The sequence below is a fragment of the Ambystoma mexicanum genome, chromosome 2p (assembly GCF_040938575.1).
Source record: "Ambystoma mexicanum isolate Mex_15411 chromosome 2p, UKY_AmexF1_1, whole genome shotgun sequence".
Lineage (NCBI taxonomy): Eukaryota > Metazoa > Chordata > Amphibia > Caudata > Ambystomatidae > Ambystoma > Ambystoma mexicanum.
Window position 1 is genome coordinate 432,911,424 of NC_090923.1, and position 23,828 is coordinate 432,935,251.

Consider the following 23,828-nt stretch of genomic DNA (forward strand, 5'->3'; position numbering starts at 1 on the left):
GCGCCATCCATTGCAACCAGAGGTCCATATCTATCTCCCCCCAAACCGCCTGGCTATCCTCCGCCAATCATGCCCTAAATTCCTCATCGTACCTCACCCACGCAAAACCCCCAAAACTCCTGAAAGCCTTCCTTATAACATCCATATATTTCAACAGTGCTACACACCTCTCTGGGAATTTCTTGCAGTAAACACTGGTGTATATGATAAATGCTGATGTCCAATTCTCTATTGTCACCGGGACTTTCGGACGCAATGCCAACTCCCTCTCCTCTTCTTTCGAACCCTCCTTAGCTCTAATCCCCCTGTGTAACAGCTTGAAAACGTCCACAAATTCACCGGCCCAAATCTTATCCTTTGTAGAAGCCATCAAGTGTGCTCCCAATGGTTTAGTGATGCCCATATATGTCAGCTTCTTATCCTTCCCTTTGCCTCAGGCTCCATCACCCCGTCAGTCTGAACCTCCACTGATGACACTTTTTTCTCCCCACATGAAAATCCCGCAGCCTGCGCGCCCCCATCTCTCTTCGTCCCTTGTACCCTTACCCCTTCCCCACTTACCCTGATCTTGCGTCTCCCCTGACCACTCCCTGCCCTGCTCACCTCGCTCAGCCCTGCCACTGCCCGACTGCAACCTTGCCTCCAATCCAACGCTCCTCGTCTCCCTCCTCAATGGGCTCCTGCTGCGGGAAGAAAACATATCAGCCGACTCACCTAACCAAATGTTCCCCCGGCTGCTCATCTGCTGACCCCGGCACCCTTCCACATCCCGAGACCACCTTAACCCTTCTCTCCCCCTCCCCCTCCACCTAGTCACCCTTTAACCCTCATCGCCCCAATGCCCCACATACTCTTCCACCCCATCATCATCATCCCCAAAGCCATACCAGGGCTGTTGCGCGCACATGGTCATTCCGGGTAGCTCGTCCTCGGGTGAACTCAGGGCGTCTGCCCCTTCTCCTTCTAGGCGGGGCCGTAGGAACCCCTGCCTGTTCTTCTCTTCCTGGGCGAGGGGTCATCACCTCTACCCGTTGCTCCTCCTCGCTAGGGGCCGTGCTGCGCCCTCTAGGCTGCGCCCTGCTATCCTGGAGAGGGGCCGTTCTCAAACCCTCTCTTGGCTGCTCCTGCCGAACTGTGGGGGCCGCCCCAAACCCTCCACCTGAAGCCCTCCTAAACGGGGAGGTCATTCCGCACCTCTCCCTCTCCTCACTGCTCTCGGGTGACCGCTCCCTCCTTCACCCCTTCACGCTGTATATACTTACCTCCCTTACCTCTCCGCGCCACTGTCCCCCTCTGTACCTCCTCCCCCTCTCTCTCGTCCTCTGCCTGCCCTATCCCCCCACGCCCATTCATCTCTTCCCCAACTCCACCTGCGTCCACCACTTCCACAATCCTACCTCTATTACCGCACCCCCAACCCTTCCCTCTGCTCTCCTGGGAGTCTCCCTTCTGGACCTCCTGTCCCCCCACTCCCATGCTCCCCCTTTCCCAGCCGCAGGGCTACACGCCACTACAGCTGCCAGCACTCCATCTGCCGCAGCTCGCCTCTGCGGTCTGCTTCCCTCCCCTTCCTTACCCCCTGTAACCTCTGACACCGCCCCCTCGAGCTGCTACTTGGACGCCCTGCTAATAATCGCCGAGGCCTCTCTCAGTGCCTTGGCATCAATAAGGCCCTCCTTGTCAGTCTTTCGGCACACCATCTTCTTCATATCCCTGCCCGGCCCAGCGACCCGCCCACGACCACTGCCCGCTTACCCAACCCGAACCGCTAACACTGACTGGCGCTCACCGCCCAAGAAAGAAAATGGGCCGGGACGCAGCACAACTTGCCCAGCCCCAGCAACTACCCCAGCCTCCGCAGTCCAACCCTGAGAAAAATCTTGTTTTTTATTTTATTTTTTTATTTATTGCCCTGCCACACCCTGCGCGCCCAGGGCTGCCAGGCACTTGCCCCCTACACTACCACTGCCCAGTCCCCCAGCTAACAGCAGAAACACTCGGCCAGACCTCCTGGCGCCCTAAACTCCCCGCTGCTGACACCCCCAACAGAGCCACAGGGGGCCCCCACAAATGCACAACGGCCATGCCTATACAGGGGGAAAACCAGCCTGTGTCCCAGGCAAACTGATATCCCCAAAAACAGAAGGGAAATGAACTGCCTGCACTGTGTCCTGAATTAAATAACAAATATTTTTCATAAACCCATACCGCCGCTCGGCAAAATTGCGAATATTTTTTTACAATTATTTTTATTTTTTATTTTTCCCCACCTCCCCACTCACCAACCCACCGGTCCTAGACCAACCCACACGGCACTGCGGGTCGCGGATCCTGCGGGAGAAGCAGCCGCTGAGTAGAGATACTGCCTCTGCCACCCGGCCCCTCCCGATCCCAGCGGCGGACAGCCCACAGTACCCCGCTCGTCCCCAATGCAAGGGCCGGCGCGAGGCACAGGCCTGCCCCCGGCACCCAGCTAGAGAGGTGAGCGGCCCCCTCCTAACAAGCCCCCCGCCCCCGGCACCTACCGGCTGATGCGCTGCCCAGAGTCAGAGCACACACTGGCAGCCGCCGAGCACCCCGCCGGCTCACCGGGCTCACGCTTCCAAAAGGAGAGCCCCCGGGCCCCAGAGCCGACCCCACCAGGGAGCCCCCCCCAACTGCCCGTCCCCACAAGAGACCGCCAGCTGGAAGCACCACCTCCCCCTATGCGACGCGCCTGAGACCACCTTATCTATGGCAAGTCCCCTAACCGCACCGCCAGATAAGTAAATTTCTTAGTGTATATAATTTTTTTTTTAAATCACCAGCACTCCCTTCCCCCTACACTACCCCGCACCCGCCTGCCTACCGCGCCACCCAAAAACCCAGGCCTCACGCAGGGAAAGCTCGAAGCAGGCGACCCGGACAAAAACTCGCCCTCATCGGTCGCCTGCTCTCGAACCTTCCCTGCCCCTTAAATACCCCTCCAGCGACGCGCTATGCGCAGGTGTGCAGCACCCAAAACCACCCCGGGGGGAAACACTGCACGTTCCCCCTGGGATCCCCCTTCCTGTTCATCAGCGCAGACAACATGTAAGCATTTGAAGTCAAAGTAAAAGTATACATTGTCATATATATATATTTTCTGGAAATGATATGAGAAAAATCAAAGATATATGTCCTGCAATCTGTGTTCAAGCCCTTGTTCTTCAGTAAAAAGTATTTTTTCCCATCAGTATAATATCGTTGGTGACTTTCCCAAAATGATGGATAATTGCCTTGTATATTGTGTAGAGTGCAGTCCATTTTCAGAGCCGCGAGAGCACTTAGGCACGGATTGACTCCAATTGCATTCACCCTGCACAGCACCGAGAAACGACCATCACACGACTTTTAATCTTGTATGAAACAAAAAGATTAAACTGTCAATATCGGGATGAGCCACCATGACCGCTTCTCTGATGGAACTGGAGCTTCAAAACAGATTCTAATGATATGTATGCCAAGAATAGGGTTTTCCTTATAATGCATGTAATTATAGTACAGAACAAAACGTCCTGTTCGAATTCATGACATGCACAACTAATAAAAGACGTGAGCATGAGGCTCTAGGCTGTTTATTTGCATGAAAAAGCTTCAGTATAGAAGCCACTTTAGAGAAATTAGTTTTTAATCTAGGTGACTAGATGAGATTTTGACCCTGAACTGTTTGGAGTTGACCTGCAAGACATTATGCAGAAATGCGACTCTGATGCCTGCATGGCAGACAGGCTTTGCCTTTTTCATTAATTTCTGAATGGCTCCTGTAGTCAAACAGAGAAGCGGAAAATCATTCCTTTTAAAGATTCACTTTATGTGAATGTGTTTTTATGAAACACAGTCAAGGAAGGCCGATAGAACTCTTGGCGGGAAAGTATTCTTTTTACATGTAGGCCTGGAAGGCGTTAAACACATCAATTCACTGCTGATTGCCCTGGCTTTACCAGTAGAAATGTCGAGTTTACACCATCATTTTCTATGAATATATTAAATTAGTGTTGTATGCTGCAACTTCACAGGAGTATTGAGCAAAATAGTTATACTCAACTTTTTCGTTAATAATGTTAAGTATTACAAACAAGACTGCACAAAATGCATTGCTATACACATTTGATAATGGCACGCTTAACATTTCTTTACTGCTCTTCAAACCAAAGTTTCTGCTTTTTTTGAGATTGTGTGGATGAACTAATGTTAACCCTTTTACAACCATTGCAGGGATATACTGTGCTAGAATCTGATCTATATATAAAAGTCAAAATATGTCTTTGTGGCAGAATTTTGTCAAAGCGTTGTTCCTTATACAATTCCACACCGTTTCACCTATTTGCACCAATTTTGGATAGTTGCCTGTTAGGACCCGCTGGACAGTGCTGGCTGCGTGACATTTGGACACCCCACCCCTTTGCCCGGAATTCAGCAAAAGTAAAAATGTGTTTGTGGCAAAGTGTTTTTTCCTTATACAATTGGACACTGTTTCACCAATCTGCACCAGCTTTTGCATAGCTACCTGTTAGAACCCTCCGGACATACCAGGCTACATGACATTTGGACATCCACCCCATTCTCCAGATTTCAGCACAAGTCAAAATGTGGTTGTGGGTTTGTGGCTTGGTGAGCGTCGTTACTTATACAATTCCACATTGTTTCATCAATCTGCACCAGATTTTGCATAGTTACCTGTTAGGACCCTCTGCACATTTATTTATTTATTTATGTATTGGATATTTATAAGGTGCTTATACAGCAAGACAGTTTTTCAAAGCGCCAGGAAGGGTGTAGTAGAGATAGGGTGGTACTTGGTCGGAATCAAAGAGTCGGCTGAAGGCTTTTTTAGGAGGGGTTGCACAAGGAAGTGCTTGAGAGAGGAAAGGAAAGAACCAGAGGCTAAGGAGCGGTTGCAGAAGTCAGCAAGAGCCAGAGCAAGGTAGGAGATGGTGTCCTTAATGGTTCTGGAGGTATGGTCATTGAGGTGGTGACATTCATGACACATTTTTTGGTTGAACAAGGGAAGGAAGATGCCCGTCCAGAAGAATGTGTGAATTAGTTGGTAAAAACTTTTTGTTTTTGATTTGGAGGTTAAAGGTTTTTCATTGTGCAAATGTTTTGTGCAAATGTTTTGAAAGGAATCATATTTTGTATTATTCATATACTGAGAAAGGACATGTTTTCTACATTTTACTTGCGATAGAACATGTATTCTGTTTTGAAAAAAACTTTTTTTGACTCTCCCCTACCACCAGGAAATCCCACCAAATCTTTGCAATCTTGATCGCTGTTTCCTACTCCCGTGAACACCAATGGAAGGTTTCCCTAAAGCACGCCAACTATGTGTACAATAAGAAGTGGAAACATTAAGAAACTAAAGGCATTGGGTGTTGTAACCTGGTGGGCAGATTTAGTCCAAGAACAGTCCAGCTGTAAAGCCACTTGAGTAGAAGAAACAGGTAAGCTTTATTTACATATGTACATTTCATTGGTTCCAGATACTCTTCTAATATATACATGGAGACAGACCACCCACCGGACATCCTCTAGCACACCCAGCTCAGGCCCCAACTGACACTTGCAGAACTCTCACACAGGAACCACTCATCAATATTCTCTTTCGCTGTCAATCACTCCATGCACTAACATTCTATCAGCATACATAGATGGGCGGCAGGACAGGACAACATTTAAAAATCACAACATAGGGTGCATGCACAAATCATCTTCAAGTCTTGCTGCATTATCTATAATTATATATAATTGCTCATTTATAACGTGTTTAATACCAATGAGTGGTTTCTAAGGGCAGGATCGGGATTCGAACCTGTGTTGCGCTGCGTTGTCTTGCTTCGAAGACAAACTTGTTGCCCCAGAGCTATCCTTCCTCCACATGAGCTATCCTTCCTATGAGGCAGTCGCCCTCAAGTCACCCAGCTACCTTGTGGAGAAACTGAGCAATGTTTTGGTAACCCTTCTCACACTAAATAGAAGCAGTAAGTTATAATTGTCACAAACTCTAAATAGATATGTGAATGCATCTGAACGTTCGGAAACTGAATACCAATGTCATTTGACTCCATAACCATTGTTATATGGAACTAAATGCTTAAGCCCAGCCTTAGTTTCACATTGAGGTATTTCATATTCAAGAGAGGTGACAATGAATGTATGATTGCGCTTAGTGGGGAACATGGAGATCATTGGAGTGAATAGGTGCAATATTGAGTCTGAGATGAAAATGTACAGTAACTGAGAAAGAGATTTCCCATTCTTCCATGTTGCTGATTCAGTTTTGACCTATTGGACTTTAAGTTTTAAAAAAATCACATTCCTGGACTATTCCTCATCGCAGCAGGAATTAAGATCACCAGCGATTAGTATGTAAGGATCCAGTCCTTCCATTAGCCAGCTGTCAATAGCTTCAGTCTCATCATTGCATAACGTGTGCCTAGACACGAACAGTGGACTCCAATACATATTTATGAGAAGACAGTCTTTGTAGCAATGGTTTAGCCATAACCATGTGCTTATGACTAAAAGAAACGTAGATTTATTAGGCTGTAGGATGCAGTCCAAACCCCAGCTTAGATCAGTTGCTGTCAATAAACCACCCAATGGTCTTCCCTTGACTTTGGAAATAGCATAGAATGTTAACATTCAGTAGCCTTCAATTAATGGTGGCTCCTTGAGCCATGTTTCCTGAAAGAAAGTAAGGATATAGTCCTAAAAAAAATGGGATAATGCAATCATTAGCCAAAATATATCTATACCCCTGACAATTCTAAGGAAATATGTTTAGAGCTTTATTGCTAATGCTCTGAACCTGTTGCTCCCTTAAAGCCTTGCCTTGAATTTGTCACCACTTGATAGTTAAGGGTGGCAGATGGCCAATCCCTTACTTGAGAAAGGATAGCATTGAGTCATAGAACTCTTTCCACACCTTCTTTATCTGTAGAACATCTGAGATTGGGTTTTCCTGACGTCTATGAATGGGAAGGTATTTTCTTGTTTAATATGATGCTTTCCTGCTGACCTATTTTAGACTGCGTGAAAAAGATGTCTATTCCCATAGCACACAAGTCCTCAAGGTGTTTCCAAACCAAGGGGCACGGTTTGAGAGTAATAGTGCACAGCTGATGAATCAGAGTCGGTCAATTAAATGAAATCCATGTCAGAGTAAACAATGGCCTGCAGAGTTGGGATGTAGGCCAGAATATTAAGCAGCTTAGACACGTTTATAAATGTCTCTTTCCATATTAATGCAAAACCAATATTGACTGAGTCCTGGACACTATTTCCAGAGTGTATCCAATCCTGTCGAAGTGTTCTAAAAGGGAGGGGCAGAGAGGAATCTTGGAGATCATGTGAATTCACTGTGCCAGTGATCTGGTCCACAATAGACTGGTCTCTCACTTCCTCTGCTACTGCTGAGTGCTGTTTTTGAAAGAAATCTGAGATGATCCGTTATTTGTTCTTGTGTTTGGTTTGTTTCTTCTTCCCCTTAGTTTTTTTTTTTTAGAATTGGGCTTGGTTGCCTCATTGATAACCAATTCCTCAACCTCAGGTAAGGTCAATTTCTGGAGGAATTTTCTGGATGAATGCTTTCTGTTCAGGTTTGGCACTATTTGGTGCTTAGACATCTTTTTAGTACAATGATTCTTCATGATCTGGACTTCTTGAGGATCGCTAGGGATTATCACAATGCTAGGACAACAAGGATTACCAATCCCCGAAACATCAGAAGTCTGGCTCAAATGCTCAGTTGATTTGCAACATTGTTAATGGTGACAGAAACCCCAGGTTTGATCGAACAATTGGTGGCGGCCACCACCACGGACGAACGGATGATAGAGCTGTTGCATCACTTTCCGTTTCAACCACCTTATTAATTGGGTGGTCCTCCAGTTTTGCACTGATTCCTTGTATTAAATTGGTATGGGAACGAATGTCATTTCAAATTGTATCATATAGATTAACAATGGCCTATAGCAAAAGATGGAGAGAGGATTTAGAGGTCATACCCAGTGTTTCATTCTGGGTGTTACTCCTTGTTTGTTGAATGTGACAGCAAGGACAGCAATTGGGGAGATGCATAAGTGACCATGTTTCTCAAAGAGACTTCCAGCAAAGATGCTGATGTATTGTCTTCCTCAAGGGCAACACTTAGCTGAAGAAACCAGGAATCCAATGAGGTGAAGATTTCCTTGGTAGGCTAGCTCCCATAATTTCCAGTTGTAGCCTCCAAATGGTTTGTCTGGGTTATTTGGAATTATTTTGGGAAAAAAGTTGGTAATTTGTCCATCTTGTTTGGATATATGAAGACCCTCTCCATCACAGCCCTCCTTCATCACAATAAATATTTGAAACTGTGTGTTACAAGAAGCCCCCACCTTCAGGGTAGATGTCTCCAAAGCTGGATCTGTTGCATAAAGGGTCTAACGATAACAAGTACTACATATGCAAAATTTGTTTAAGAGAAGATATGTATTGCAATATATTATTTATATGCACTAGTGTCTCACTAAGTTCAACTGAAGTCTCTAGGTTTCAAATATAAATCAATACAATAGCGAGTGCATTCCTCTGTAAACTGCTTTCAACCTTGTTTACTTAAAGAGACGTAATGCATTGTTCTGTCCTTATTAGTAAAAAAGTGATTCACCCCTTTCTTTATGCTTTCAAAATGAAGCAATACACGTGTTATTTTTATTTAAATGGTAAATCCATCATACATGAAGTTATGAAATAATGTAGGTGTCCTGGTGCCATTTAGTAAGAATTTGAAAGGAATAAGCACTAATCTAAATTTGAAATTAAGTAAGAACAAGTTTTCAAATACGTATCACACAGTGGTACCTCGGAGCTGTAATGATTATCTGTTTCCTCTGGAATGTTGTAAAGCCCACTTTACCCATTTAAGGTTCTCCCTTTCTCTGCACTGGAATGAGCAGAGGACATAAACAACTAAAAGCAGAAAATAGGATGTATGAAACCTGCTGCTCAACACCCCATAGACTATTCCCTTCATCTGGAGTTGACATTATCCGCCCTAGAAAGAAGATGACATTATTAGTTGTGTGCCTAGTGGCAATAACCTTTCCCTGAAAAACCCCTAGACTCCCCGATATACCAAGTAGTATCTGGAGCAAAGGGCAGCTGCTGGTACCAGGAATCAAGCCCCAGGTGTTATTGCCTCATGGCTTTGTAGTTCTGCTACAAAGGCTTCTGTGCTAGATGGTTATTTATTGTCCAACTTTAATTATTTCAAGTTCTGCAAAGATACTGGGTCCTATTCTGGTTGTTAGTCCCATGTTCTACTCAATTATATAGCCCTCAATTATTAAATCAAACTGTCTGAATCATGCACAAACCGCTTTGGCAGCTTATTACATTAGTTGCACTCACATGAAAGTCTTAATGTTAAGCGCAGTTATGGCCTACTTCGTTCTCTATTTTGGCTTTGTAGATGCTGATCCAGGGTGGAGTGGGAGTCTGGACTATGCTATTGTATGCAGAGTGTATGCATAGTGTTACTAGACTAAAGATCAGAACTGTCAGAGATTAGGTAACCCAGAAGCTGGAGATTTGAGGTAAGTGTTCCCCATGAATCCAAAAGGCAGAGCAAAGAGCATGTGGTCAGCAGGACTATTTAAATGCTAACACCCAAGATGGCCACCGCTACCATATTCCTGCAGGGTCTGGCAGGAATAAGATGGCTCATGGATATTGTATCAGAAAGCTTGCAGAACTCTTCTTAATTTACACAAATAACTCATCTGGCCCCAAATTGTCAGCAAGGTAGTGTGAAATCTTCTGTAGACAAATATCCTTGTCTTTATATTGGTCATTACAATATTTTCTAATCTCCATTTGGTTGTTTGTTGTTTTTTCTTAACTATATATAATTAGGCCCTGAAGAATCACGCACATTGGTGTAGATTGGATTGGATTATTAGTGTGAAGCACATGTTAGACATTTTTTCTTTTGTTTTGATTATAACCAAAGGAAAAAGTGTATCCATTGGCCAGCAAAATTACCATTATATCACCTGTGACAGGGCATCTTTAATGCAACAGGTACAGAGGGTTCATGTTAAGTATCATGGTGAAAAGATTTGTTTTTAGAATGTATTAAATTATTGGACAATGCGATGAGTGTCCAATTGTTCATATATTCTAGGTAAATATATGCCTTCAAGAATGAACATTGGTGTTCATAGACAACCTGAGAACTTTTGGGCCGCTCTTCTCTGCCGGGGTATTTAGTTTTTGTTCCATTTATGGGAAATGCGGTCATCCATCGTAGTAAGCGTTGCCTAGTGCAGGGCTAATTAGTGCACTGATTTCAATCGTGTACTGATTTTAGCAATATAACTGAATTAAATTAGGTGCACTCTGCATAAATTATGTTAATGTGCGAGGTGTGTGTCTTAGTTCTGATGCAAGGCATGATTTGGGAGTTAGCTCAGTGCAGTGTAGTGTAGGCTAATAACAATCAACATCTACCCTTAACAAACTAAACTAATTAGCAATTAGATTGCGGTCTGCGTAGTCCATAGCCCAGATGCAGGCCAGGGGTGCATAAACTTGCACCGCAAGATTGGATTAGAGAAATAAATCACAAATTAAAGGTTGTTCTGCAATGTAATGAAGGTGAAGCAGAGTGCAATGAGACGGCGGAATGCATGTGCAAGAACAGCCCGTTGTTTGTTCAGGAAACAACAGAGGATGGCATGTTGCAGATTCATCTGGGTGCTGTATAAAGGTTAAGCAGAAAGGGTTTTTGAATGTTACTGGGGGATTGGCTAGAACGGGGAGATGATGAATGACTCGGCATGCTATTGGCTTCCGAGAACAGGGGCTGAAAGAAGCAAAGAATCCATACGGGATATAGGAGATGGGGGAGGTGAACAGAAGGAGGCTTGTAAGGTAGGGAAGGAGGAGTGCCACGGGGTGAAAAAAGATTGAATGGGAGAAGGAGGAACAAAGGAAAAAAGAGGAAAAATTGGCCACTGGCTGGAGGTGGTGTGCTGCAGTCTTGTGAGAAGTGGTAGCTGAACCAGTGACAGTGCAGGAAGGAGAGAGAAGGAGTGGTGGCAGTGAAGAGGGGGAGAGAGATGGCCTGTTTCATAGAAGACATTTCTCTGCCGACTATGCAGACAGAGTGCTGCTGAAAAGCTGGTAAGCAGAAATGACAAAATAAAGACAAATACCTGATGTCTTTCTTTTCTGTGCGTGGATAATCATTTGTTGGAAAGTGGGAGTTGTAAGCCTGGTAAAGCATTAGTTATATTTCAAGGTTGCATATAAAAATGTGTGTGCTCTGCCAGGTTTTCAGCCAGGTTTTCTAAAATAGAAGTCAGTTTCGCTCTGCACAGAAGGGGAACTATTCTCTTAGTGGGAAATTGAGAACGTCTTTGCCAAACTGCATTTTGCTAAGCTGCATTTATATCTTGTTTTTCCTATCTCTGGCACGTGCTATGAAATGTAACGCTAATGTGTTCACTGTGTTTGTTTTATTCAGTTTTACAAAGGGAAGAAAAAGTTCCAGAGAGCATTAATGTACAAAAAACGTGTGTAGTCTGTTGTTGTGTGGTCTGATTATTTTGTGACACATGGAGTGTGGAGCCTGGTGCCTCTGAATTGTCAGTGAAAGAATTTAGTGTGCTCAGTGTAGCACTAAGTCTCGCATTGTCCTAGCCAAAGTGTCCCATGTATAAAGGATATAATACTAAACGAATTTCACATGCTTTAGAAAACGGAGATCAGAGATACACAGGGCCTAAATACATTTCCTTACATTAGCCCTGCTTACTGGAGTCTTTTGAATAGTTACACGTGATATTCTTAAGGTATGTAAAAGGGCTGAGTAATGCTGTATGCTTGACTGATTGAGGGATGTCATATGGAATGCTGTGTGTTGATCCTGGATGAATGTTGCATCCGTTTCCGTTAGATCTGGAGCTGCAGAGGAGTTGATTTACCATTGGATGTCTCCTCTATTTTACCTAACCATCTTACCCGCAACTGAAGACCTGTACCTGAAGACCTGTACTGAACTTACTTAGAAAGGTCTTCATTAAACATGCATCCCTCCAACCTGTGACCAGTGCCCTGAGTCTTCCTGCTCCCCAGTTTTATGCTACTATACTCGTGATGAGCTTCTCAAGATCCCTTTCTGAAAATAAAACTGTTTGTGAGAGGAACAGCCCTTAAGACATTGACTGTGTCTATACAACAATGAAGACATCCCTTCTTCCAGGTCATGCAACCTTCCAGAACAATAAGGAAGCTGCAGCCTGAAGCATCCATCGGTCAGAGCCTAATCCATGGAAAGAAGTGGGAGAGAGCCTCCACAGCAAGCCATTTGCCCCTACAAGTCACAACTCTCTGAAAGTGAATGAGAAGGCCTTACCTTTGAGTGCTGAAAGTCTGCCAACAAATTCCTGAAAAAGGCCTGAACAGTCTTTATCTGCTGCGGTTTGCTTTTAAGGCCAGCGTTCCTCTGAAAAACGACCCCAAATGTACAGCCTCTCGAACAGATCCCAGCTACCACCATCCTTAGGGGGCAGGACAAAGTACTGGCAACAGAACATCCACTGATGCGACTGGATCGTTGTTGTTCTGCTGTTCCTCCTCCTCCTAATGACCAAGCACCTGCAACAGGCCCTTCTGCCCTCGCACTTTCTCACAACAACCGCAGAAGATAGTCTCTGCAGAGCATGGCATTGTATTGTATTGTATTGCAATTTTCATTTGTGTAGCACATATTCCCATTGGCAAAAGCGATGTAGATGAACGCCCTTGGGGGACCGAAGTCCAAGTTATGGGAAAATCGCCCGAGGACTTTAGAATTCGTGAGTGCATTTGGCTGATACAAATGATTATAGGGGAGGCCACGTCCCTATTACCTACCTATAGCACACTTGCATGTGGATGGGTGCTGAGTAGTTATCTGGAGAGTATGCGAGTACAGGAGACTCATTATGTGCCCAGCTAAGCCGAATTAGTGTCATGGGGGATTGCTGTATTGTAACAGCAGGGCTATTGTTGTGTGATGTGTTTCAATATGATGCATGATAACAGATGTGTGATGGTTGGCGGCCTTGCCTTTGGCTGACTCCCATAAGCATGGCTTGTGATATATTCATAGGAATTCTGGCTTGTTTCTTGGTTTCATAACTGTGGCGTGGAGTCTGTCCAGTGAGCTGCTGGGTTTTATACTCTGTCATTGTACATTTCATGATGGGCTTCTATGCTTACCTGGAGGAGGCTGGCTTACATTATGCAAGGTCTTGTTAGCAGGTAGGGGGGAAAAAAACTTGGGTTGCAAAATTCAGCAGCTGCTTTTCAGTGCTGAAATGTTCCAGCAGGTGAATAATGCTGCAGACTCCCAAGAAAAATCCAGCAGAAATGAGAGCACATTCAAGGAAATAAAAAATCATTTGATGAACTAGCCCATCTCTCCACTCACTCACCAGCATCCTAACAAAGGTTTTGGCAGGCAGCCAATCATGTTGGCCCCAAAAGCAGTCAAACTTTCATGTAAACTTCCAGTGTGTGCAAAGGGTGACCTAAGGTTAGGCACTGGTCTAACCAGCAAAAACCATTATAGAGGGTTCAGGGCCATACGCGTAACAATCTTTTTAGGGCTTCCTTGAGTTTGACAGGAAAATGGGATGGCCCAAAGATAAAATGGGCAAGAACAAGATTTTAAAAAATTGACATTATATGAGATAGGTGACAAGATGGGGGGGTGACATTTTGTATTCTCTGTTGATTCAGGCTAAATACCTTCATATGAGGGGGATTGCACACAAAAAAGGTCTACATATGCGTAATAACTAAAGTCGGCATGACTATACTAGGGGATTACTACAATGTATAAGGAATTAATTCAAGGCACGATTTCCCTCCTTTCTGAGTCAGCCGCCCAGGTTCTCGCTTTTTCTAGATGTAATTAAAGCTCGATTGGTCTCAAAGATCTATGGCAGATTAACATCCTGGGGTCCCTCAAAAAGACACCTCCAGATACAGGTGGGAAACTAGTCTGGGGATTGACATACGGGAGGAGGATTGGGCTTACATAATGGGTCCAACCAAAGGGGTTTCTTGGAACGCCATATACAAATGTATTCCCTTTAACTTTATGCCCCAAACCTACTATACTCTGACCAAGCTACACAAGTATTATTGAGAAGTCTCACAAGAGTGTGTGAGAAGCATGGCTAATAATGCTGATTTTTTTCCAATTGGCATGGAATTGTCCCTTGACAAGTGTAAATGTCTCTGGCAGAGTGTCACCCCCTTTCAGCAAAAGGACCCTTGGCTACCCCCGTTTAATGTGCCCCAGGCTTCTCGAAGTTGCATCAGTAGTGGAGACTGTCCTTGCAGGGAATTAATCTCCCGCTGCAGTGTAGGGCTACTTCGTGGTTGCAGTCGATTTATAGCATCTGAACAAGCTCAATGGACCACTGTGACTGTCTGGGTTATGCATAAAAGGAGGATGCTTACTGCTACCATGGTGATTCCAGGAACGAGAAGTTGCTTCTGCTATGAAACAGAACAGTTGAGCACCGCTCACCACGCCTAGAACTCTTCTGTTTTGCTCTAGCTCTAGTTCCTTGCTCCCTGCCTCTTCGTTTGTATTTCCAATTATGGATTTCCCTGTGGCTCCTTCGTCTCATTCTCCTGTGCTCGTCGAGTACTCAGTGCCCCACCGCCCCCAGTATCCTCGCGCTGCACCTTCTTTCTTTGGATCACATTGGTGGTCCTGCATGCTCTATTCACAGGTATTCACAGCCCAGCAAGGCACGCGAGTGGTGGTTGCGGCCAGTAAAGACAGAAGCGGACAGCGTCTGAAAGGTGTGGCCTTGTGAAGTTTAAGGAGACAGATGACTACGAGCCCGTTGGATTAAGGTAAGGATGGGGGAGGGGAGGGGATTCAAGGTTTCCGGGCAATGTGGTCAGCAGCGCTGGTGCCAGGTAACTCACTGCGGCACTCCCTTAATGAGAGAGGGAAACACACCAAGAGCCTTGCAGTACTGGCAGCCGGGCTCTTACCGCAGTGCTTACTCTCATCACGGGAGCTCTGCACTGACAGCCGTGCCACTGCTCTGGCTGCAGAACTCTCTGAGCAGTGCTCCCTTTCATCACAGGAGCTGATGTGGCCTACTGCCTAATGGTCCAATTTCAGGGCCAGATGACATCTCCTAGCCATTCAAGCTTGTTGGCCAATTGGCCAATGTCCCACGACATAATATAGCCTAACAGACTGAGGGAGGGATAATTATCGCTTCCTGCCATAAATTGGAGAAGGGTCATCATCCCAAGTGAGAATGACCACCTCCGAGGTATATAAGGAAATAGATGATTTTGAATTTTGGTGGTGAAAGTTAACATTTTTACATCATAACAGGTAGAGTAAATAGACGAATGAGTTAGTAAATTAAATGTGTTTTTTGTAGTATTTAAATAATATAGCTATCCTCATAAATTAAGCATTTTAATTGCGAACTTGGTTAAAATTAATCCAGTTTAACATGAGCATGCATTTGGTGTCATGTAAAAGTAAATGGTTTCCCTGTAAGAAAGCAAAATCATTTACCCATGTTGAAGCTTTCTCTTTCATGTGTTAAATGGGATGTTGCAGGAATAAAAATGTCCGTTCCAAGTGAAAGTGTCTTGCTGAAAGAAATCTTGCTTGTAAATGTCACTGTTGTTTCCCTGTTTCCCTGAAGACAGGCAGTTGAAACTAGTAGTCATTGACTGTACTATAAACATTCTGATAGGCTGAGAAGAGGTCAAATCGGTTGGCATGTCCTAATAAAAAATAAATAAAACTTTTTTCCCAAAAGCAAACTATCGATAGACATACATTAAAAAGCTACACAGTGGGCCTCATTACGACCCGGGCGGTAAGGGATTACTGTTACCGGTAAGGGCACTGGTGCCGGTAATCCCTACCGCCCAATTCCAAGGTCCCTTTGCGGTACAGTAATTACCGCCTTCCCCATTTCCATTGAGCCCTATGGGGGCAAAAATGGGAATGGGAAAGGGCCAATGGTGAATGGGGAATTACCGCCCTGCCAACCTTGGAATGGGGCAGTAATTTGGCCATTCACCATGGCGGAATCGGTAAGGTACCAGCGTCAACCATGCCATGGTTAACGCCTGGGTCGTAATGAGGCCCAGTATATATTTGTTCACATGTCAATAATGCAAAAGTCACTTTTTATGGAAGGCACTTATAAGTATAACATGTTACCGTTTCCAATGTTACATACATATATTTTGCATATATACCTCCATAAAGTGATCAGCACGCCTAGCTAAGCTCACAGACTGTGGGCCTCATTACAAATGAGGCAGAACGGGTTAACGGGACCCGCTAAAGGAGGTGGACCCGTAAACCCGTTCTGCCTCATTACAAGCTCCCCTCGCGGGACCCGGTACGTGACGCCTGGTCAAACCAGACGTGCTTTCCGGGTCCCGAGAGTGGAAGAGGGAGCAAACACTCGTAATCGGCCCGTTGTTTGCTCCCTCCCCCATTCCCATTTCAGCCCTATCTGGGCTGAAATGGGAATGGGCAAGGTCCGGGACCGGGTTCCTGGAGGGAGGAATTACCGGGCCCTCCGAACTAGGAATGGCCCGGTAATTCCCCATTCTGGGACCCCGGACCCGATTTTGGCGGCAGCCATACCGCCAATAGCGGCATGGCTACTGCCAAAATCATAATGAGGCCCTGTGAGTCTCAGTAAGGAGTATTAAGGTGCAGTATAAACGGCGGTAAAGTGGTAATATTTCTGTTACTGCCGCATTACCGCACTGCCAACTTTCAAGTTTGAAGATCAACCGCAGGTTTCATCTTCAGAAAAAATACTCCATTTGACCTCCAATAACCACGGGATTTGCTGTGTAGCATTACCGGTTGCGGTAAATCTGCCAGCAATCCCCATGGAATCCTATGGACTCCAAAAATGGGGATTGTCGCTGAAGTGCTGCCACTCATGGGACAGAGTGGTGGTAAGGAAGGGTAAATCAAGGAGTGTACCAAAAGGTTGGGAATCCCTGCTGGAATAAAAACATTTATATCTGGACTGCACCGTTTTCTGACGAGAAAAACAAACAAAAAAGAGTGCCATTAAATGGAGGAATGGGGCACAGGGTGGATGCGCCTTGAGCTCAAGCTAAATTAAAATGTAAGTGCATTCACCCTAGAGCTCGAAGTAAATACTTAAGACCCGAGGGGAGTTTCTCATTTGTAAGCATCTGCTTTTGCATCGAGGAAAGTGTATTACAGAGATCACGGCAATCCGTCGATTTAAAGTCCTTTCCATCAGACGGGGGATTGGAAGTCAAGGAGTCCGGCTTGTTTTCTTCCCTTTGGACTTTTAATAAGAGAGAGGCTGCAGCCGGTATATGGTCTTGGTCTTTTCTTTTCACACAGGCTACAGACTGTGAAATAGACCACTGATAAACCAGAGCAAAGCACCGGGGCATGCAACTGACGACGAATTGAATCATACAATAGAGGCTGATGAGAAACCCCTGCTTTCTTGGTGTGCAGTGTTGTGTGGCTGCCTTGGCATATCCTTCCTTCCTTCTCATTACATTACAAGGCTGAAAACGAAATCCGTCCTTTAAGAACCGTAATCCTTCTTTCATTTAATCTGCTGAGAACAGCGCACAGATTGTCTGGCACTAGGCGCTGCTGTTAGTATTTATAGGACATGGTTATGCATTGAATAACAAGCAAATACACCAAATAATCCGCTCCTGCGTCAACCCACCGACCCCACCCAACAACGGCCCTTATTCAGAGAGCGTTTTCCAATGGGGTTTTACCATTATAAAACGCGTCTGTGAATCATGTCCAAATGTCTTTTTTGGAAAGTGCACAGGATCTGGTCGCGTTTCAGCATTCTGAAATAATGTGCGGTTCACATGTATCGCAGGGTGAAGTGTAAATATAGCTCGTCATCCTCTGCTCACACATAAAGGACCATGTGTGATCAAGCATTTATAGGAACATATACTTTTGAAAGCTGGTATATAGAGACGTTTTCTGATATTGCGTTATTGGGTTGTATGCCAAGCTCCGCCATCCAACCGGGCCTGCAAAATAAGCATTGGCAATGCCAACAGTTTGGGATCTTGAGTAGGCATGGGTAAGGCACTTGACAGACACTGCTGTAGTTGTATTAACTGGCCCGTGATGATAGCAGGTGCAAAATGGTGCGAGCACCTGCGCAACTAAAAGCACTGCCTGGCAAATGTCTAATTGTTATACACAAGCCACAACTGTTAGCTTTGCCAGTGCTTGTTTTTAACAAGACTTCGGTGATGGACACGCATAGTGCTTATAAATCAACTGGCTCAAGGCAGACCTGGATAAGACATTTTTATTACACCAGTAGCTGGTATCGAGTTCCAATTAAATAATTTACTCTCAGAAGACTGCTTTGAAAAAACAGTAGGAGGCAATTCGAGTGAAAGGTTTGATGTTAAGGCTTGATTACAGTGAGCTCAATGAGTTCCAATGAGGAGGAGTTTTGGGGCGCGGAGGGGCTGAAACTGGGTGGTAATGGCCATAGAGATTAGCAAGGACATTGGCAGTAAATGGGTGGGCAAATACCAAACAACACCTACATGCTGTGTATCCCTCCACATATGCCATTTCTCCCTATCTGTACTCTAATCCAATAGTTTCAGCTTCAAGCAACACCTAATCCCAAGATCAAAAAGAGGGTTGGGGGTTTGGGTGCTGGGACAGGAAAGAACATGCACGTTAACTTTGTTGTTGCGTTGATGGATGAAGGTACCGAAGTACCCATGTACTATGTGAGCTTCTTTGGTTTGTGTTAAGAGCAGGTGAGGTATCTGAAACAGGAAAGGAGACTTGTGCACCTATTGTGCCAGGGTGAGCTGGGTGACACTGTGGCTGTTGTTTGGAGTGATGTATATAGAGTTCTGATATTTGACTCTGTTAGGCAGAGCGCTTAACTGCCATTGATGGCGTGGCTTAGCGGGTATGTGCACCACATTTTGAAAGTCGAGCGCGTTTCCGCAGGGAGCAGTCCGTGTGAACCTCAATGGATATTTGGAGCATCTCTTTCTGTCCATATCCTAGTGGTGGTGACACCAGGGTGAGTTCCTAATGTACCCTACAGTTGGCAAGTATTCCTGGCAGCGGGCTTCGTGCAGTGCCGGCTCCCAGAACACAATCTAATAAAATTAGCACATCCGGGCTAGACAAAAATGGGAACAAATCTGCTTGTGGACTGGCAACGAGGGGCAGCCACAGCCAGGGCAGAATCACCGGCATCCAACACCATCATGTAGTGGTCAGGATTTGCCATTGATATAGCGCTTTCACGAAAGCGCTGTACATAGAACATATGTAACTGAACTTGGCAGTCATGTATCGACCTCGGAAGAATGAAAGGCTCAGTTGGCCTTGCCGGGATCGAACCGGCAGATCACAAATATATAGCAGCAGCAAGCACTGAACCCGCTGAGCTATATTTCCAGCTACCCACCGTAATTCTACCCACGACCCAGGGCAGGCTGATGGTCATATAACATCTTTTTTAATGTTTTCATTGATGTTTTATAATGTGCCAATTTACAATAGAATTGTTTCAAAGCACGGGGATAGAAGCACCGATGTGGGGGAGAGGAGGGAGTCACAGTGCAGGAAGTGGATGGAACAGAAGGGGGGGGGGGCAGCTAGTGCACGCAGGTAATCATAACACAATACCGCCTATGGTACGCTCATTGATTTATTAAAAAATAAACAAAATACATTTTTATTTGAAAGTATACAAATTGGTCAATGAACATAAAAGTACAACGTGAATAGCCATAGAGTGACCGTAGAAAACAGGGGAAACGCCGGGGGTTCTCCTTCGATCAGGGAGTGCAAGTGTAGCGGTATCAGTACGGTGTCACCGGGATGAAGACCCCTAGGGGAAGGTCCTGTTATATCTGTTGTAGAGGGTTTCCCTTCTGATCATTTAGGCCTGGCTTGCAGTAGGGCACATAGGGCCGAGGTAGCAGTGGAGCGCTGAGGGCCCCCACTGTGGTGGGATCCCACCCTCATACAGCCCGGTCAGGATCCTGGGCAAGTTCCTGCACACGACCTCGGCCTACCTTCGGCAGCGGGTCCAGGAAAGCATACCCCCAGGGATGCGCTGAAATAACCATTACTTATGTACAAAAACCACCCTGCCACTGTTGGGTGGGTTCCTCGTCCGTATCCCGCTCATAACTTGCCTTGCCCTGGGCGGTTAATTATACCTAAGAGGCCCATGGTCCTTGGGCACCATGCTCCCCTTGAACCCCCCCTAAGATATTTCAGAAGGGACGACCAGTCCGTGTTGAAGCGAGGGGGCGGATACATTCATGTTCGAATGTGTTACTGTTTGTTAAAAACGCCAATAAAAAGTTATGGAAAAAAAACCGCCAGTAAATATTAATTATACACATGCTGTCAAAGTCTAGGAATTCTAGTACGATACTTCTAGAAATTGCATTTTATAAATAAAAAAACACGAACACTGGTATATTTTGGGGAAAGAGTGCATTTTCTACTCTACCTATTTATTTTACAGAGTACAGTGTGCAGGAGGGTGTGCAGCAGCTGTGCATTTTGGGCTTTGTCAGTATTTCTCGGACGCATGGATAAGAGTTAGCTGGACATACCTAGGGACTAACCAGTGGCACGCGAAACCACTCCTGGTCCATCAATGCTGGGTACAATATGTTGAATCATTTTGAGATCATTTCAGGCAATTGTTCTACAGAGGATAACTCATACATTAATGTAAGAGCTGAGGGTGAGGGGGAAAGTGGCCTTCGCATTCCATGTCCCCATTACCCTGCACACAAGACCATGGTACCCCGAAGTGACTTGTGTGCCAGTGGAGGAATTGGCTTGTGCACAAAGGACCTTAAGACAGCCCCCATCCCCTATGCACAAGTAAGTGTCGGCCACGTGCTCTGCAATCACTATACATCGCTCAGGTACACACCCGTGCAGCTGTCGGTGGACCATTTGCAAAGGCGTGTGAAGTCACCTGTCTTAACTCTCACTCATGCAGGCCTGCAATAAGTCATAGCAGGTACAAGCGAAACTAGTACAAGGATTGCTGCAAACCAAAGCACATCTATCACTGATGCTCCAACATGCCATGCCCCTACGCTGAAAAGTGTGTGTGTGGAGAAAATAACCCTGCACGAAGCCATTTTAATGAAAAAACAATGCACGTTTGTTCTACTCCTCCTGTGTGCGCAGCCTCAAATGCAGTCACATGTTTGTGAAAGGGGGTGATAAATGTCCATCTAGCAAGTGTGCAAGGCCATGACTTTTTGGAGTTTTTATTTAATGCTAAAATGACGCGGTTAGTTCCATCTCTAAAAGGGGAATCTGCTGATCAGATTCCCCTTTCGCAAGGTCCATGCCAAAAGCATTGTATGTATCTGTGGCCTGCTGTATCAGTAGCCGGATTCCCAGCACCTGCTCTACCCGTGGCACCAAGCAGGTCCAGAGGTCACAGAGGCCCATGTGACCGCAGCAGTGACAGAAAAGCAGGGGCGGCATTTACGATATGCACTCCTGTACCCCTAACGATGATGATCATGAGGACCCCATGATGTGGGCAGGATCATCTCTCAAATAAAAGTATGTGTGAGTGTATGTATAGTGCATGGTATTACCTATGATCACGCCGCCACAGTCCTATTGATGTTGCACAAAATCACCACTTCAATGACTATTGCCTGCCGACTTGAACGGCTGGAGCACCACTCATCGACCACTTTCTGTCAGCTAAAGCCCAACTCGGCCTGGCCAACTGTGAAGCATTCCTGGGACCGCAAGACCTGCATCTTTGAGAGCTGAACTTCTACGGCACCGAGCATCTGCCTTCGCCCCAATTCAACATTCACTTGCTGCTGGGCGCCTCCACGATCTCAAGTGCCCATTAGCGTGACCCACTCACGGCCATTTCAACATTGGGTCTGACTTTGTCAGCTCACCAAGAATTGAATCCAGGTACTATTGCCCCCTATGTCCACTTGAACCCTAGAGACTGGTTAGATCATGATTGCTCCTGTTTTCTACCAAGATATCCTTTTTATGCCTAGTGAATTACCTACCAGCTCTGGAACTATGCTCAGACTGCTACGTTCTCCAGTCTGTTGCATCTCCTTTGTACTTCCTGAGATGCAGGTTTTTGTACAATATTCCTATTTGTTCTATGTACAGATAGTGTGTTTGATAAAAGTATATATATATTTATAGAACCTTGATTGGGCGTTCCCTTTATTTTGGACTGTGTTGTTTGGGTCACTGCTGGTTCACCGTCACACCCCTCTTAAGAGCGTAGACTTCCCTCAGCCCACATTACCACAAAAGGCAAAGGAGGTATATCTCTTAACTGTCCCTGTTTTACCTTCCTGATTGCATTGTGTTTTGGTTTGTAGAAGTGTGAGGACTGCACATTTTACCCCTACGCAGCCTTGTACTCCTGCAGAGCAGACATTAATTTGTCACAAAGGGATCCAGAGTGTCTTGCAGTATTTCATCCATCTTTTGAAGGGATTCAATAGATATATGTACATAGCACTTGCACCTTTCCTCTTACAAGGGAACTAGCATTTCTGGGTCAGATCCATTCATTTCCAATGTTCTACTCTTTGTTTTTGATCCTTCAATTGCATCCAGATATCATGAAGTTTAGAAGTGTGCTGAAAACTCACCTATTTCTGTTGGCATCTGATATCTACCTGACAAACCCTTGGTCTTCTGTCTACACTGATGCCACTGAGAAGAATTAAAAAGCATCCCAGCAGTATCACGGCTATACATCTAAATGAAATAAATGGTAAATCAACCAAAATGGAGCACAACAATATTTAGATGCACTATCGTGCCCCTTTACATTTAAGTATGTATGCAGGGAGTGCCGCATATCTAATAAAACGACTAGCATTGAAGAACGTGTGTCCACTTCCACTGGGTCGCCCTTAGCTTGGGTCCAACTACCCTACTTACAAAGGGAGTCTTTGCTACTGTCAGTCGTTAAGATAGCAGATTATCCATTTGACTATGACCATGCATATGTATGTAGTTGCCGCCATGTAACATGTGGCTGGCACCATGCATCTACCCACTAAATATGACCCGGTATTTGTATATCCTGCTACTGCCATGCAACATGTGGACAGCACTATGCACTTACCCACTTTTGTATTAATATTGTATTGTAACTGTAAGCACTTTGGTTTTCTATTACTGTAACCTATCAAGTAAAGCGCCTTGGTACCTCAGGTTTTGGGCGCTATATAAGAACAAAAAATAAATAAATCCAAGAGGGTCGCAAAGGTGAAGTGTGTGGTCGATCTTTCCAGGTTGATTGATGATCAATGGGCATATATTTGGCAGCAGACTAAAAAGGTTGCTTTGAACTAAAAATGCAACTGATACATTTCAAATGTATATATAGAGGCTACCCCACCTGCATTTTGTGGTTTTAAAGTTGGCCTATTTCCATATTGTCAAAGATCAATGTCAATTATTAAACTGATTATTAAATGATTATACTGATGGATGGCCAAGACCGAAAATAGAACCTCAAAATATAATGTTCATTGTGTTCATTTTGTTCATTCTGGATTTTTAAGCTTCCATTAATTGGGGGTCGCCCAATTGATAAATGAATTCTACATTATCCCTGCATGTGGGACCCATATTGTTTGGACCTGAAATACCCACAGCAGACAGAAAAAAAACAAAAGAAAAATAAAGTGTGTAC